We start from the raw sequence: 18,122 nt of genomic DNA on the forward strand, positions 1-18,122 counted from the left end.
TGATATACAATGTTAAGACCAGCACAGCCTCTTCACTGCGAGTACCATACGGGTGTGTCTAAAATGGTTTCTTAGCCTATGGTGCATTAGGCGTAAACCGTGCACATATCTTCTACCAAAACTAACATTGTCTCTAAACAAACCGAAGCAAGATTCCATATGACACAAATCATCAAGGAGTTATATCAGGTGCGTCCTAATTGATTTCTAAGCATATCGTATGTTCCATGCAAACCGTGCATCTATCTTGCATCAAGATTACCACTATGTCCAAACAGACCGAACCGAGCATCCACTTGAGCCCCTTCACCTAGGAGTACCAACAAGTGCGTCCAAAATGGTTTCTTAGACTATGGTGCATTAGGTGCAAACTGTGCACCTATCTTGCACCGAAACTAACAATGTCTCCAAATGGACTGAAGTGAGATTCCAAATGACACACGTCATCAAGGAGTTCCATCGGGTGCATCCAAATTGATTTCCAAGCATATGGTATGTTCCAAGCAAACCATGTACCTACCTTGCATAAGGATTAGCACTATCTCCAAACTGACCAAACCAAGCTTCCACTTGAGCCTCTTCACCCAGGAGTACCAAATAGTGCGTCCAAAATAGTTTCTTAGACTATAGTGCATTAGGCGCAAACTGTGCACCTATCTTGCACTAAAACATACAATGTCTACAAACGGACTGAAGCAAGATTCCATATGACACACGTCATCTAGGAGTTCTATTGGGTGCGTCCAAATTAATTTCTAAGCATATGGTATGTTCCTTGCAAATCATGCACCTATCTTGCATCAAGATTAGCACTATGTCCAAACAAATCAAACCGAGCCTCCACTTGAGCCTCTTCACCTAGGAGTACCAACAGGTGCTTCCAAAATAGTTTCTTAGACTTTGGTGCATTAGGCGCAAACCGTGCACATATCTTGCACCAAAACTAATACTGTCTCTAAGCACACTAAAGCGAGATTCCATATGACACATGTCATCAAGGAGTTCTATTGGGTGTGTCCAAATTAATTTCTAAGCATATGGTATGTTCAATGCAGACCATGCATCTATCTTGCATCAACATTAGCACTATCTCCAAATAGACGAAACCGAGCTTTCACTTGAGCCTTTTACCTAGGAGTACCATCAGGTGCGTCTAAAATGGTTTCTTAGCCTATGCTGAATTATGTGCAAACCTTACACCTATCTTGCACCAAAACTAACACAGTCTCCAAACAGACCAAAGCAAGATTTCGTATGACACACGTCATCTATGAGGTCCATCAAGATTAGCACCTATCTTGCGTCCAAATTGATTTCTTAACATATGGTACGTTGCATGCAAACTGTGCAACTATCTTGCATCAAGATTAGCACTATATCTGAACATACCAAATCGAGCTTCCACTTGAGCCTCTTTAACTACGAGTACCATCGGGTGCGTCTAAAATGGTTTCTTAGCCTATGGTGCATTAGGCACAAACCGTGCACATATCTTCTACCAAAACTAACAGTCTCTAAACGAACTGAAGCAAGATTCCATATGACACAAATCATCAAGGAGTTATATCAGGTGCGTCCTAATTCATTTCTAAGCATATCGTATGTTCCATGCAAACCGTGCATCTATCTTGCATCAAGATTAGCACTATCTCCAAACAGACCGAACCAAGAATCCACTTGAGCCCCTTCACCTAGGAGTACCAACAAGTGCGTCAAAATGGTTTCTTAGACTATGGTGCATTAGGTGCAAACTGTGCACCTCTCTTGCACCGAAACTAACAATGTCTCCAAATGCACCAAAGCGAGATTCCATATGACACACGTCATCAAGGAGTTCCATCGGGTGCATTCTAATTGATTTCCAAGCATTTGGTATGTTCCATGCAAACCATGCACCTACCTTGCATAAGGATTAGCACTATCTCCAAACTGACCAAACCAAGCTTCCACTTGAGCCTCTTCACCCAGGAGTACCAAATAGTGCGTCCAAAATAGTTTCTTAGACTATAGTGCATTAGGCGCAAACTGTGCACCTATCTTGCACTAAAACATACAATGTCTACAAACGGACTGAAGCAAGATTCCATATGACACACGTCATCTAGGAGTTCTATTGGGTGCGTCCAAATTAATTTCTAAGCATATGGTATGTTCCTTGCAAATCATGCACCTATCTTGCATCAAGATTAGCACTATGTCCAAACAAATCAAACCGAGCTTCCACTTGAGCCTCATCACCGAAGTACCAACAGGTGCTTCCAAAATGGTTTCTTAGACTATGGTGCATTAGGCGCAAACGATGCACGTAGGTTGCACCGAAACTAACACTATTTCTAAATAGACAAAAGCGAGATTCCATATGACACACGTCATCATGGAGTTCCATCGGGTGCATCCAAATTGATTTCCAAGCATATGGTATGTTCCAAGCTAACCGTGCACCTATCTTGAATCAAGATTAGAACTATCTCCAAACAGACCGAACCGAGCTTCCACTTGAGCCTCTTCATCTAGGAGTACAAACAGGTGCGTCAAAAATGGTTTCTTAGACTATGGTGCATTTGGCACAAACTATGCACCTATCTTGCACCGAAACTAACATTGTCACCAAACAGACCGAAGCGAGATTTCATATGACACACGTCATCTAGGAGTTCCATTGGGTGCGTCCAAATTGATTTCTTAACATATGGTACGTTGCATGCAAACTGTGCAACTATATTGAATCAAGATTGGCACTATATCCGAACAAATCGAGCCTCCACTTGAGCCTCTTCAACTACGAATACCATCGAGTGCGTCCTAATTAGGCGTAAACCGTGCACATATCTTCTACAAAAACTAACAATGTCTCTAAACGATCCAAAGCAAGATTCCATATGACACACTTCATCAAGGAGTTATATCAGGTGCGTCCTAATTGATTTCTTAGCATATCGTATGTTCCATGCAAACCGTACATCTATATTGCATCAAGATCAGCACTATCTCCAAATAGACCAAACTGAGCTTTCACTTGAGCCCATTGACCTAGGAGTACCATCAGGTGCGTCCAAAATGGTTTCTTATCCTATGGTGCATTAGGTGCAAACCGGTTACCTATCTTGCACCGAAACTAACACTATCTAGGAGTTCCATCTGGTGCGTCTAAATTGATTTATGAGCATATGGTATGTTCCATGCAAATGGTGCACCTATCTTGCATCAAGATTAGCACTATCTCTAAACAGACCAAACCGAGCCTCCACTTGAGCCTCTTCACCTAGGAGTACCAACAGGTGCTTCCAAAATAGTTTCTTAGACTTTGGTGCATTAGGCGCAAACCGTGCACATATCTTGCACCAAAACTAATACTGTCTCTAAGCACACTAAAGCGAGATTCCATATGACACATGTCATCAAGGAGTTCTATTGGGTGTGTCCAAATTAATTTCTAAGCATATGGTATGTTCAATGCAGACCATGCATCTATCTTGCATCAAGATTAGCAATATCTCCAAACAGATCAAACCGAGCTTCTACTTGAGCCTTTTACCTAGGAGTACCATCAGGTGCGTCTAAAATGGTTTCTTAGCCTATGCTGAATTATGTGCAAACCTTACACCTATCTTGCACCAAAACTAACACTGTTTCTAAACTGACCAAAGCGAGATTCCATATGACACACGTCATCAAGGAGTTCCATCGGGTGCATCCAAATTGATTTCCAAGCATATGGTATGTTCCATGCAAACCGTGCACCTATCTTGCAATTAAGATTAGCACTATGTACAAAAAGACCGAACTGTGCTTCCACTTGAGCCTCTTCATCAAGGAGTACAAACAGGTGCGTGAAAATGGTTTCTTAGACTATGGTGCATTAGGCACAAACTACACACCTATCTTGCACCGAAACTAACATTGTCTCCAAACTGACCGAAGCGAGATTCCATATGACACACGTCATCTAGGAATTCCATTGGGTGCATCCAAATTGATTTCTTAACATATGGTACGTTCTATGCAAACTGTGCAACTATCTTGCATCAAGATTAGCACTATATCTGAACATACCAAATCGAGCCTCCACTTGAGCCTCTTCAACTATGAGTACCATCGGATGCGTCTAAAATGGTTTCTTAGCCTATGGTGCATTAGGCGTAAACCGTGTACATATGTTCTACCAAAACTAACAGTCTCTAGTCAAACCGAAGCAAGATTCCATATGACACACATCATCAAGGAGTTATATCAGGTGCGTCCTAATTGATTTCTAACCATATGGTACGTTCCATGCACACTGTGCATCTATCTTGCATCAAGATTAGCACTATCTTCAAACAGACCAAACTGAGCTTTCACTTGAGCCCCTTGACCTAAGAGTTCCATTGGGTGCGTCCAAAATGGTTTCTTATCCTATAGTACATTAGGTGCAAACCGTGCACCTATCTAGCACCGAAACTAACTCTGTCTCTAAACGGACCGAAGTGAGATTCCATATGACACATGTCATCTAGGAGTTCCATCTGGTGCGTCCAATTTGATTTCTAAGCATATGGCATGCAAATCGTGCACCTATCTTGCATCAAGATTAGCACTATCTCTAAACAGATCGAACCGAGCCTCCACTTGAGCCTCTTCACCTAGGAGTACCAACATGTGCTTCCAAAATGGTTTCTTAGACTTTGGTGCATTAGGCGCAAACCATGCACGTATCTTGCACTGAAACTAATACTCTCTCTATGCACACCAAAGCGATATTCTTTATGACACACGTCATCATGGAGTTCTATCGGGTGTGTCAAAATTAATTTCTAAGCATATGGTACGTTCCATGCAGACCGTGCATCTACCTTGCATCGAGATTAGCAATATCTCCAAACAGATCAAACCGAGCTTCCACCTGAGCCTCTTCACGGAAGTACCAACAGGTGCTTCCAAAATGGTTTCTTAGACTTTGGTGCATTAGGCGCAAACCATGCACATATATTGCACCGAAACTAACACTGTTTCTAAACAGACCAAAGTGAGATTCCATATGACACACGTCATCAAGGAGTTCCATCGGGTGCATCCAAATTGATTTCCAAGCATATGGTATGTTCCATGCAAACCGTGCACCTATCTTGCAATTAAGATTAGCACTATGTACAAACATACCGAACTGTGCTTCCACTTGAGCCTCTTCATCAAGGAGTACAAATAGGTGCGTGAAAAATGGTTTCTTAGACTATGGTGCATTAGGCACAAACTATGCACCTATCTTGCACCAAAACTAACATTGTCTCCAAACAGACCGAAGCGAGATTCCATATGACACACGTCATCTAGGAATTCCATTGGGTGCATCCAAATTGATTTCTTAACATATGGTATGTTCCATGCAAACTGTGCAACTATCTTGCATCAAGATTAGCACTATATCTGAACAAACCAAATCGAGCCTCCACTTGAGCCTCTTCCACTACGAGTACCATCGGATGCGTCTAAAGTGGTTTCTTAGCCTATGGTGCATTAGGCGTAAACCGTGCACATATCTTCTTCCAAAACTAACTGTCTCTAGTCAAATCGAAGCAAGATTCCATATGACACACATCATCAAGGAGTTATATCAGGTGCGTCCTAATTGTTTTCTAACCATATGGTACGTTTCATGCAGACTGTGCATCGATCTTGCATCAAGATTAGCACTATCTCCAAACAGACCAAACTGAGCTTTCACTTGAGCCCCTTGACCTAGGAGTACCATTGGGTGCGTCCAAAATGGTTTCTTATCCTATAGTGCATTAGGTGCAAACCGTGCACCTATCTAGCACCGAAACTAACACTATCTCTAAACGGACCGAAGTGAGATTCCATATGACACATGTCATCTAGGAGTTCCATCTGGTGCATCCAATTTCATTTCTATGCATATGGTATGTTCCATGCAAATCGTGCAACTATCTTGCATCAAGATTAGCACTATCTCTAAACAGATCGAACCGAGCCTCCACTTGAGCCTCTTCACCTAGGAGTACCAACATGTGCTTCCAAAATGGTTCTTAGACTTTGGTGCATTAGGCGCAAACCGTGCACATATCTTGCACTGAAACTAATACTGTTGAAAGCCCTAGTTTGGTTTTGGATAATTGATGAAACCCTAGTACTAACCTCTATACTAAGTGTTTGTAGACTTAATGAGGTTGGTACATGCCAAGTGATGAAGCAAGTGATGACCATGGTGATGATATTGATGACCACAAGGTGATCAAGTGCTCAACTTGGAAAAGAAGAAAGAGAGAAACAAAACCCTATGGAGATCAAGGCAAAGGTATTGCTTAGGGTTTTGGTTTTGGTGATCAAGACACCATAGAGGGTGTGATCACATTTAGGATAGATAGCCGTACTATAAAGAGGGGAATTCTTTGGCTAAGCGGTTATCAAGTGCCACTAGGTGTCATTGTTCATGTGCATGCATTTAGAACCTATTAAGCTAACTTAACTCCTTCGAAGAAAATGATTGTGAAAATGCTAACACACGTGCACAAGTTGGTTTACACTTTGTGGTGTTGGCACACTTTGAGAAGGAGGTGGAGTTTGAAAGGTAGAGAGAGAGGATGGGTTCCTCTCTCCCTCTCGCCGAGCTTGCAAGGCGGGATTCGGCGCTTTTCGAGAAAATGAAGTGCATATTTTCTATTGCGCCGGTGGGAAATTTGGAGAAGTTGCGGGAGTGTTTCTCGCTGAGAAAACACTCACCAGACGCTGACTTCTGGAGCACCGGACGCTGCGTCTGAGCGTCCGATGCAGACAGTGCCTGGCCCAGCTAGGGTAAGGCACCGGACGATAGGCACCGGACGCTGGCTTGAGCGTCCGGTGGTTAGCGTCCGGTGTGCGGGCGTTTTGCGACCCTCTTTGCGCATGGGTCCGGTGAGCACCGGACGCTGAGGGTGTGTCCGGTGGCTTGCGTCCGGTGACCCTGCGAGTTTGCGGAACTCTCTGCGCATGAGTCCGGTGTGCACCGGACGCGTCTAGTGCTAACTTGCTCAAGCGTCCGGTGCTCTGTAGGTTACCGTTAGACTCTGACACGCGGCTGACGTTGGAGCACCGGACGCTGGTGTTGAGCGTCCGGTGCCCCTTTAAGAGCGTCCGGTGACCCCACAGTTTGCCCAGTAAAAAGAGCCAACGGCTCTATTTGTTTGAGGGGCTATAAATACGTGTTTGGCCGGCTTAGGGCTCACACTCTTGGCATTCTAGCATACATAACATCCTTGTGAGCCTAAGCAAACACCTCCCACTCATCTCCTTCATAGATTAAACATCTTTGTGAGATTGGAAGTGATTCCAAGTGCATTTGCTTGAGTGATTGCATCTAGTGGCACTTGGGGATCGATTTGGCTGCGGTTTTCTTGTTACTCTTGGTGGTTGCTGCCACCTAGACGGCTTGGAGCAGCGGAGGAGGATTGGCACGAGTTGGTGATTGTTCGTGGCCATCTCCCGGTGATTGTGAGGGGTCTTGTACCTTCCCCGGCGGAGAGCCAAAAGGTAACTCTAGTGGATTGCTCGTGTCATTGAGTTACCTCACTTGTGGGTAGGTTCTTGTGGTGTCCTAGTGAGGACGAGGTTCGTGCTACACCTCTTAGCCACCGAACCACCAAGTGTTGGTCGACACAACGGGGACGTAGCGTGCCGGCAAGCACGTGAACCTCGGGAGAAAAATTGTGTGTCTCCATTGTGATTGTTCATTGGATTTCTCTCGGTGATTGGACTTCATATTATTGATTGGTTCATCCCCTCTACGCGGCGGTATAAAGTTCAAACCATGTCTTCTACATTACCGTAAACTAGAGTAGCTTACTTACTTGTATAGAAACTTTAGGTAGCTTTCTAGTGTAAGTAGTGACATAGCTCTTGTGTGCCCAGTGATTATATCAACTAGGATTGTTGATAGGTGGCTTGCAATTACCCCATTAGAGCTAGAGCAAAAAGCTTCGCTTCATTATTTACTAACCTCTTGCTCTAGTGAGTTTGTAGAATTTTTAAATAGGCTATTCACCCCCCCTCTAGCCATATTAGAACCTTTCAAGTGGTATCGGAGCCGTGGTCACCGTTTGTGAAGGCTTAACAACCTCGGTGCTCAAATTATGGCTCAAATAGTGTTCAACCATGTTGGGGGCAAACCACAGTTCTTTGATGGCACAAGTTCCTTTGACTATTGGAAGAGAAAAATGAAGATGTACCTTGGATCAATAAATGATAGAGTGTGGGAAGTCACCGAAAATGACTTTGTAATTCTTGATCCGGCTAACCCCACCGATAATGAGAGAGCAAACAAGCAATGCAATACTATGGCTCTCAACACGATCTATAATGGCATTGATTCAAAGGTATTTGAGCAAGTCAAAGATCTTGAGAAGGCAAGTGAAGTGTGGACAAGATTAGAAGAAACATATGAGGGCACTACAACGGTAAAAAGTGCCAAGTTGTACATGCTCAAGGACAAGCTATCCAACTTCAAGATGAAGGATGATGAGTCAATTCTGGAGATGTTCTATAGGCTCCAAGTCATCATCAATGATCTCAAGGGCCTTGGTGAGAAAGTAAAGGATGAGGACTTCATTCATAAGTTCTTGATGTGCTTGCCCAAGAGGTTCAAGACATTGAGAACCATCATATTTAGAGGAGGATTGACGGGTGTATCTCCCAATGAGGTACTTGGAGATGTCATGACCGAAGATCAATATAATGACAATGATGATGATGAGGTCATGAAGAAGGATGATGATGATAAGAAGAAGAAGAGTGTAGCATTCAAAGCTAGCTCTTCATCCAAGAGCAAGAACAAGGGCAAGGCCAAGAAGGAAGAATCAAGTGATGAGGAGTGCTCCAATGATGATAGTGATGATGAAGCACTAGCACTCTTCGTCCGCAAGTTTGGCAAGATGATGAAGAAGAAGGGCTATCACACAAGAAAGAGAAGGGACAACTCCAAGAACAAGGAATATGTGAGGCTATGCTACAAGTGTAAGAGCCCCGATCATATTGTGGCGGATTGTCCATACAATAGTGATCATGATGAGCATGAGAAGAAGAACAAGAAGGAGAAGAAAGAAAAGAAAGAGAAGAAGATGGTCTTCAATAAGAAGAAGAAGGGTGGATCCTATGTTGTGACATGGGATAGTGATGCCTCTTCGGATGATGATTCTAGTGATGATGACAAGGCATCCAAGAAGAAGGCACTTGCAAGCATTGCTATCAACAAGCCATCACTCTTTGACACTCCTTCATGCTTCATGGCCAAGGGCCACAAGGTACAATATGATGAGAGTGAAAGTGAAAGTGAAAATGAACATGATAGTGATAGTGATGATGAAAATGAATTCACTAATGAACAACTCATGGACATGCTAGAACAAGTCGATTCACTTATTCAATCTAAAAACAAGAAGTGCAAAGAATTGGCCAAGAAGTTAAAAGCTCTTGAGCAATCCTTTGATGAGCTCAATGCTAATCATGAGAGGCTAGTGGAAGCCCATGAGAAGCTTGGCAAGGCTCACACCAAGCTTGAAAAAGCTCACTCCTTGTTATTAGAAGAGAACAAGGAAAAGGTTGTTGTATCATGTGATGTGCGCACAACATGTGACTTAACTAAAGAATCACCCAACCCACCTATTGTTGTTGCCACTAACTCTTCATGTAGGTCTTCATCCACCACCACCAACTCTACCTCTACTTCTAGTGTTAGTGTCACTTGTGATACCTCACTAAAGGTTGAGAATGAGACTCTCAAGAGAGAGGTGGATGAGCTCACTCATGCCCTAGGCAAAGCCTATGGTGGTGAGGCCCGCTTGCTAAAATGCTTGGGTAGCCAAAGGTTTTCTCTCAATAAAGAGGGATTAGGCTATACCCCCAAGAAGGGCAAGAAAGCCTTTGCAACTCACAAGCCTAGCTTTGTGAAGAGCAATGGTCGGTATTGCAACAAATGCAAGCAAGTTGGGCACCTAGAGCATAATTGCAACAAAATAAACAAGAACAAGAAAAATGCTAATGTGTCTTACATTCCTTTTGATTCTTGTTATGTGCTTACCAAGGGTGAGAAGGGTGTGCATGCTAAGTTTGTTGGTACACCAATTGTGGGTCCAAAGAAGAAGGCCATTTGGGTACCAAAAAGCTTAGTCACTAACCTCCAAGGACCCAAACAAGTATGGGTACCTAAGAAACATTGATTTGTTTTGTAGGTAAACTATAAAGCCGGAGGAAGGCATTGGGTGCTTGATAGTGGGTGCACACAACACATGACCGGTGATTCAAGAATGTTCAATTCAATCAATCCAAATGATGATCATGGTGTTGATAGTATCACATTTGGTGACAATGGCAAAGACAAGGTCAAAGGGCTTGGTAAAATTGCTATATCCAATGACTTGAGCATTTCCAATGTGCTACTAGTAGAGAGCTTGAACTTCAACTTGCTATCCGTAGCTCAACTTTGTGATCTTGGTTTCAAATGCATATTTGGAGTTGATGATGTAGAGATCATAGGTGTAGATGGCTCAAACTTAATATTCAAAGGCTTTAGATATGAGAATCTATACTTGGTTGATTTCAATGCTAGTGAAGCTCAATTATCAACATGCTTGCTCACTAAATCTAGCATGGGTTGGTTATGGCATAGAAGGCTTGGTCATGTTGGAATGAAACAATTAAACAAGTTAGTCAAGCATGATCTTGTTAGAGGCTTGAAAGATGTCACATTTGAGAAAGACAAGCTTTGTAGTGCTTGTCAAGCCAGAAAACAAGTTGGCAACACTCATCCAAAGAAGAGCATCATGAGTACATGCAAAGCATTTGAGTTGTTGCACATGGACTTATTTGGACCAACCACATACACAAGCATTGGTGGAAATAAATATGGATTTGTGATAGTGGATGATTTCACAAGATATACATGGGTATTCTTTCTTAGTGACAAAAGTGATGCTTTTGCAATCTTCAAATCATTTGTCAAGAGAATACACAATGAGTTTGAAACAACCATCAAGAAAGTGAGAAGTGATAATGGAAGTGAATTCAAGAATACTATAATTGATGAGCTTTGTGATGAATTTGGCATTAGGCATCAATTCTCAGCCAAGTACACTCCACAAGCAAATGGTCTTGTTGAGAGGAAGAATAGAACCTTGGTTGACATGGCAAGATTAATGTTGAATGAATACAATGTGAGTCATTCTTTTTGGGCCGAAGCAATCAACACGGCTTGCTACTATAGCAACCGACTCTATTGTCACCCAATGATGGAGAAGACTCCATATGAGCTCTTGAATGGAAGAAAGCCCAATATTGCATACTTTTGGGTTTTTGGTTGCAAATGCTACATATTGAAGAAAGGCACTAGATTGAGTAAATTTGAAAAGAAATGTGATGAAGGCTTCTTGCTTGGTTACTCCACTACTAGCAAAGCTTATAGAGTTTGGAATTTGGCTAGTGGTACTCATGAAGAGGTGCATGATGTTGAGTTTGATGAAACAAATGGCTCTCAAGAGGAAGAAGAGAATCTAGATGATGTGAGAGGCACTCAATTGGCCGATGCAATGAAGAATATGGATATTGGTGATTTAAGGCCAAGAGAGGTGATTGATGTTGAAGATGACAAAGATCAAGTGATTCCTACCTCTAATGTGCAAGCTAGTGGTTCTCATGATCAAAATCAAGCTAGTACAAGTGGTACTCAAGTGCAAGATCAACAAGCTAGTACATCATCTCATGATCAACCAAGTGCAAGCAATCAAGTGCAAATACTCCAACCAACAAACATTGCAAGAGATCATCCATTGGATCATATCATAGGTGACACTCAAAGAGGAGTGCAAACTAGATCAAGATTAGCATCATTTTGTGAGCATTTCTCCTTTGTGTCTCACATTGAGCCAAAGAAGATTGATGAAGCATTGAGAGATGTTGATTGGGTTAATGCTATGCATGAAGAGCTTAACAATTTCAAGAGAAATCAAGTATGGGAATTAGTTGAGAGGCCTAGTGATCACAATGTTATTGGTACTAGATGGGTCTTTCGCAACAAGCAAGATCAAGATGGGATAGTTGTAAGGAACAAAGCAAGATTGGTAGCACAAGGCTATACTCAAGTTGAAGGTCTTGACTTTGGTGAAACATATGCCCCGGTTGCAAGATTGGAAGCAATTAGGATCTTGTTAGCCTATACTTGTGCTCATAACATCAAGTTATACCAAATGGATGTCAAAAGTGCTTTTCTCAATGGCTATATCAATGAAGAAGTCTATGTTGAGCAACCTCCTGGTTTTGAAGATGACAAGAAACCCAACCATGTTTACAAGCTAAGAAAGGCATTGTATGGTTTGAAGCAAGCACCAAGAGCATGGTATGAGAGATTGAGAGATTTCTTACTCTCTAAAGGATTCAAGATGGGCAAGGTTGACACCACTCTCTTCACCAAGAAGATTGGCAAACACTTGTTTGTGTTGCAAATATATGTTGATGATATCATATTTGGATCAACCAACCAAGAATTTTGTGAGGAGTTTGGAAACATGATGGCTAATGAGTTTGAAATGTCAATGATTGGAGAACTTAGTTACTTCCTTGGTCTTCAAATCAAGCAATTGAAGAATGGCACATTTGTGAGTCAAGGCAAGTACATAAAAGACATGCTCAAGAAGTTTGGTATGGATGATGCAAAGGCAATTAGCACTCCAATGGGAACAAATGGAAGCCTAGATAATGATACAAGTGGAAATATGGTGGATCAAAAGTTATATCGGTCTATGATTGGAAGCCTACTCTATGTGACCGCATCAAGACCGGATGTCATGTTTAGTGTATGCATGTGTGCAAGATTCCAAGCCTCACCAAGAGAAAGTCATTTGAAGGCAACAAAGAGAATATTGAGGTACTTGAAGCATACACAAAATGTTGGTCTATGGTATCCCAAAGGTGCAAAGTTTGAACTTGTTGGATATTCCGATTCGGACTATGCGGGATGCAAAGTTGAGAGAAGAAGCACATCAGGCACATGTCAACTATTGGGAAGATCACTTGTCTCATGGTCATCCAAGAAGCAAAATAGTGTTGCACTATCAACCGCCGAAGCGGAGTACATTGCGGCCGGTAGTTGTTGTGCACAAATTCTATGGATGAAGGCAACATTGAAGGATTTTGGAATCAACTTCAAGCAAGTGCCGTTGCTATGTGACAATGAAAGTGCCGTGAAGCTCACCAACAATCCGGTTCAACACTCAAGAACAAAGCACATAGATGTCCGCCATCACTTCATAAGAGATCACCAACAAAAAGGGGACATTTGCATTGAGAGCATAGGCACCGATGATCAACATGCCGATATATTCACCAAGCCACTTGATGAGAAGAGGTTTTGCAAGCTAAGGAATGAATTGAACATACTTGACTTCTCAAATATGTGTTGATGCACCCCCACTTATATGACATGCCTCTCCTTCAAGCAAAGCAAGGTAAAATTGTTTGACATGTCATCCATCCTATGCTAAGGACTTGTGTAGTGCATCTAGTCATTCCTTACATGTCTTAGGTTCATTCATGAAAATCAAATGAATTTGATGTTTGTTTGGTACCACTATTGCTTTTATGCTTGACTTGATCTAGTGGTAGCATATGACATGTTTGTGGGCTTGCAATCCTAGTGTTTGATCTAGAATATGAGCTATAAGTGTTTAACTCAACATGGTACAAGATAACCCTTATTTGGAGGTGTGAAGAAGCTTGTCCTTGGATCAAACTGAGTTAAATATCTTAGGCAAGTAATCTAGATTGGACCAATTTGGGAAAATGATCTCACTTCACATGGTTTCACACTAACCTATCTAAAATTTGAGCTCACCTTTTGTGGTCATTGATGACAAAGGGGGAGAAAATTTCCCAATGATTTAAGATTTAAGATAGGGGAGTAACATGATAAAAGAAGGGGATCAATTAAAAATTTTGAAGCACACAAGTAGGGGGAGCAAGCTCATCAACTTGTATGTTGCATTTGTATGTGCATCACATATGGTTGCTTGCATTTGCATTAGCTTTAGAAGTTTTCTCTTCGATGCCTTGCTTGTGTGGTGTATGCTAGTTGTAGGCTTGTTTGATGAAATGAAGAACTAGCATGCATAGATAGTGTAACTAGACTTTTAGTTGTTTCACAAGTGGTACTAGAACCTTGTTTATAATGTTGATCTCACGGGGTGTTCTAGTTTTGTGAATGTCTAGTTACTAATGGTGCTAAGGATGGTGTATATTGGCAACTCCGATTGGTATCACGCTTCAAAGGTCCATTCTTTACACCTTAGCATCATTTGGTAGAAATTGACTCCTATATTTCCTATTCAAGCATATGTGCAAGCTTTCAAATCCAAACTCTTAGCACATATGTAGGGGGAGCAATTGCTACCAATTTGGGTTTATGAAACTTGTCCATAACCTTTGCATATGGTAAAATGCTTGGGCAAGCAACATGAATCCAAGAAAATTTTATTGAAAATCTTTATAAAAAGGGTTGTCATCAATTACCAAAAAGGGGGAGATTGAAAGCCCTAGTTTGGTTTTGGATAATTGATGAAACCCTAGTACTATCCTCTATACTAAGTGTGTGTAGACTTAATGAGGTTGGTACATGCCAAGTGATGAAGCAAGTGATGATCATGGTGATGATGGTGATGACCACAAGGTGATCAAGTGCTCAACTTGGAAAAGAAGAAAGAGAGAAACAAAACCCTATGGAGATCAAGGCAAAGGTATTGCTTAGGGTTTTGGTTTTGGTGATCAAGACACCATAGAGGGTGTGATCACATTTAGGATAGATAGCCGTACTATAAAGAGGGGAATTCTTTGGCTAAGTGGTTATCAAGTGCCACTAGGTGTCATTGTTCATGTGCATGCATTTAGAACCTAGTAAGCTAACTTAACTCCTTCGAAGAAAATGATTGTGAAAATGCTAACACACGTGCACAAGTTGGTTTACACTTTGTGGTGTTGGCACACTTTGAGAAGGAGGTGGAGTTTGAAAGGTAGAGAGAGAGGATGGGTTCCTCTCTCCCTCTCGCCGAGCTTGCAAGGCGGGATTCGGCGCTTTTCGAGAAAATGAAGTGCATATTTTCTATTGCGCCGGTGGGAAATTTGGAGAAGTCGCGGGAGTGTTTCTCGCTGAGAAAACACTCACCGGACGCTGGCTTCTGGAGCACCGGACGCTCCGTCTGAGCGTCCGATGCAGACAGTGCCTGGCCCAGCTAGGGTAAGGCACCGGACGATAGGCACCGGACGCTGGCTTGAGCGTCCGGTGGTTAGCGTCCGGTGTGCGGGCGTTTTGCGACCCTCTCTGCGCATGGGTCCGGTGAGCACCGGACGCTGAGGGTGAGTCCGGTGGCTTGCGTCCGGTGACCCTGCGAGTTTGCGGAACTCTCTGCGCATGAGTCCGGTGTGCACCGGACGCGTCCGGTGCTAACTTGCTCAAGCGTCCGGTGCTCTGCAGGTTACCGTTCGACTCTGACACGCGGCTGACGTTGGAGCACCGAACGCTGGTGTTGAGCGTCTGGTGCCCCTTTAAGAGCGTACGGTGACCCCGCAGTTTGCCCAGTAAAAAGAGCCAACGGCTCTATTTGTTTGAGGGGCTATAAATACGTGTTTGGCCGGCTTAGGGCTCACACTCTTGGCATTCTAGCGTACATAACATCCTTGTGAGCCTAAGCAAACACCTCCCACTCATCTCCTTCATAGATTAAACATCTTTGTGAGATTGGAAGTGATTCCAAGTGCATTTGCTTGAGTGATTGCATCTAGTGGCACTTGGGGATCGATTTGGCTGCGGTTTTCTTGTTACTCTTGGTGGTTGCCGCCACCTAGACGGCTTGGAGCAGCAGAGGAGGATTGGCACGAGTTGGTGATTGTTCGTGGCCATCTCCTGGTGATTGTGAGGGGTCTTGTACCTTCCCCGGCGGAGAGCCGAAAGGTAACTCTAGTGGATTGCTCGTGTCATTGAGTTACCTCACTTGTGGGTAGGTTCTTGTGGTGTCCGAGTGAGGACGAGGTTCGTGCTACACCTCTTAGCCACCGAACCACCAAGTGTTGGTCGACACAACGGGGACGTAGCGTGCCGGCAAGCACGTGAACCTCGGGACAAAAATTGTGTGTCTCCATTGTGATTGTTCATTGGATTTCTCCCGGTGATTGGACTTCATATTATTGATTGGTTCATCCCCTCTACGTGGCGGTATAAAGTTCAAACCATCTCTGCTACATTCCCGCAAACTAGAGTAGCTTACTTACTTGTATAAAAACTTTAGGTAGCTTTCTAGTGTAAGTAGTGACATAGCTCTTGTGTGCCCAGTGATTATATCAACTAGGATTGTTGATAGGTGGCTTGCAATTACCCCATTAGAGCTAGAGCAAAAAGCTTCACTTCATTATTTACTAACCTCTTGCTCTAGTGAGTTTGTAGAATTTTTAAATAGGCTATTCACACCCCCTCTAGCCATATTAGGACCTTTAAACTGTCTCTATGCACACCAAAGCGAGATTCTTTATGACACACGTCATCATGGAGTTCTATCGGGTGTGTCCAAATTAATTTCTAAGCATATGGTACGTTCCATGCAGACCATGCATCTATCTTGCATCAAGATTAGTAATATCTCCAAACAGATCAAACCGAGCTTCCACTTAAGCCTCTTCACGGAAGTACCAACAAGTGCTTCCAAAATGGTTTCTTAGACTATGGTGCATTAGGCGCAAACCATGCACATATCTTGCATCGAAAATAACACTGTTTCTAAACAGACCAAAGCGAGATTCCATATGACACACGTCATCAAGGAGTTCCATCGGGTGCATCCAAATTGATTTCCAAGCATATGGTATGTTCCATGCAAACCGTGCACCTATCTTGCAATTAAGATTAGCACTATGTGCAAACAGACCGAACTGTGCTTCCACTTGAGCCTCTTCTTCAAGGAGTGCAAACAGGTGCATGAAAAATGGTTTCTTAGACTATGGTGCATTAGGCACAAACTATGCACCTATCTTGCACCGAAACTAACATTGTCTCCAAACAGACCGAAGCGAGATTCCATATGACACACGTCATCTAGGAATTCCATTGGGTGCATCCAAATTGATTTCTTAACATACGGTACGTTCCATGCAAACTGTGCAACTATCGTGCATCAAGATTAGCACTATATCTGAACAGACCAAATCGAGCCTCCACTTGAGCCTCTTCAACTACGAGTACCATTGGATGTGTCTAAAATGGTTTCTTAGCCTATGGTGCATTAGGCGTAAACCGTGCACATATCTTCTACCAAAACTAACAGTCTCTAGTCAAACCGAAGCAAGATTCCATATGACACACATCATCAAGGAGTTATATCAGGTGCGTCCTAATTGATTTCTAACCATATGGTACGATCCATGCACAATCTCCAAACAGACCAAACTGAGCTTTCACTTGAGCCCCTTGACCTAGGAATACCATTGGGTGCGTCCAAAATGGTTTCTTATCCTATAGTGCATTAGGTGCAAACCGTGCACCTATCTAGCACCAAAACTAACACTATCTCTAAACGGACCGAAGTGAGATTCCATATGACACATGTCATCTAGGAGTTCCATCTGGTGCGTCCAATTTGATTTCTAAGCGTATGGCATGCAAATCGTGCACCTATCTTGCATCAAGATTAGCACTATCTCTAAACAGATCGAACCGAGCCTCCACTTGAGCCTCTTCACCTAGGAGTACCAACAGGTGCTTCCAAAATGGTTTGTTAGACTTTGGTGCATTAGGCGCAAACCGTGCACATATCTAGCACTGAAACTAATACTGTCTCTATGCACACCAAAGCGAGATTCTTTATGACACACGTCATCATGGAGTTCTATCGGGTGTGTCCAAATTAATTTCTAAGCATATGGTACGTTCCATGCAGACCGTGCATCTACCTTGCATCAAGATTAGCAATATCTCCAAACAGATCAAACCGAGCTTCCACTTGAGCCTCTTCACGGAAGTACCAACAGATGCTTCCAAAATGGTTTCTTAGACTATGGTGCATTAGGCGCAAACCATGCACATATTTTGCACCGAAACTAACACTATTTCTAAACAGACCAAAGTG

Source organism: Sorghum bicolor, chromosome 6 (genome assembly GCF_000003195.3).
Source record: "Sorghum bicolor cultivar BTx623 chromosome 6, Sorghum_bicolor_NCBIv3, whole genome shotgun sequence".
NCBI classification, from domain to species: domain Eukaryota; kingdom Viridiplantae; phylum Streptophyta; class Magnoliopsida; order Poales; family Poaceae; genus Sorghum; species Sorghum bicolor.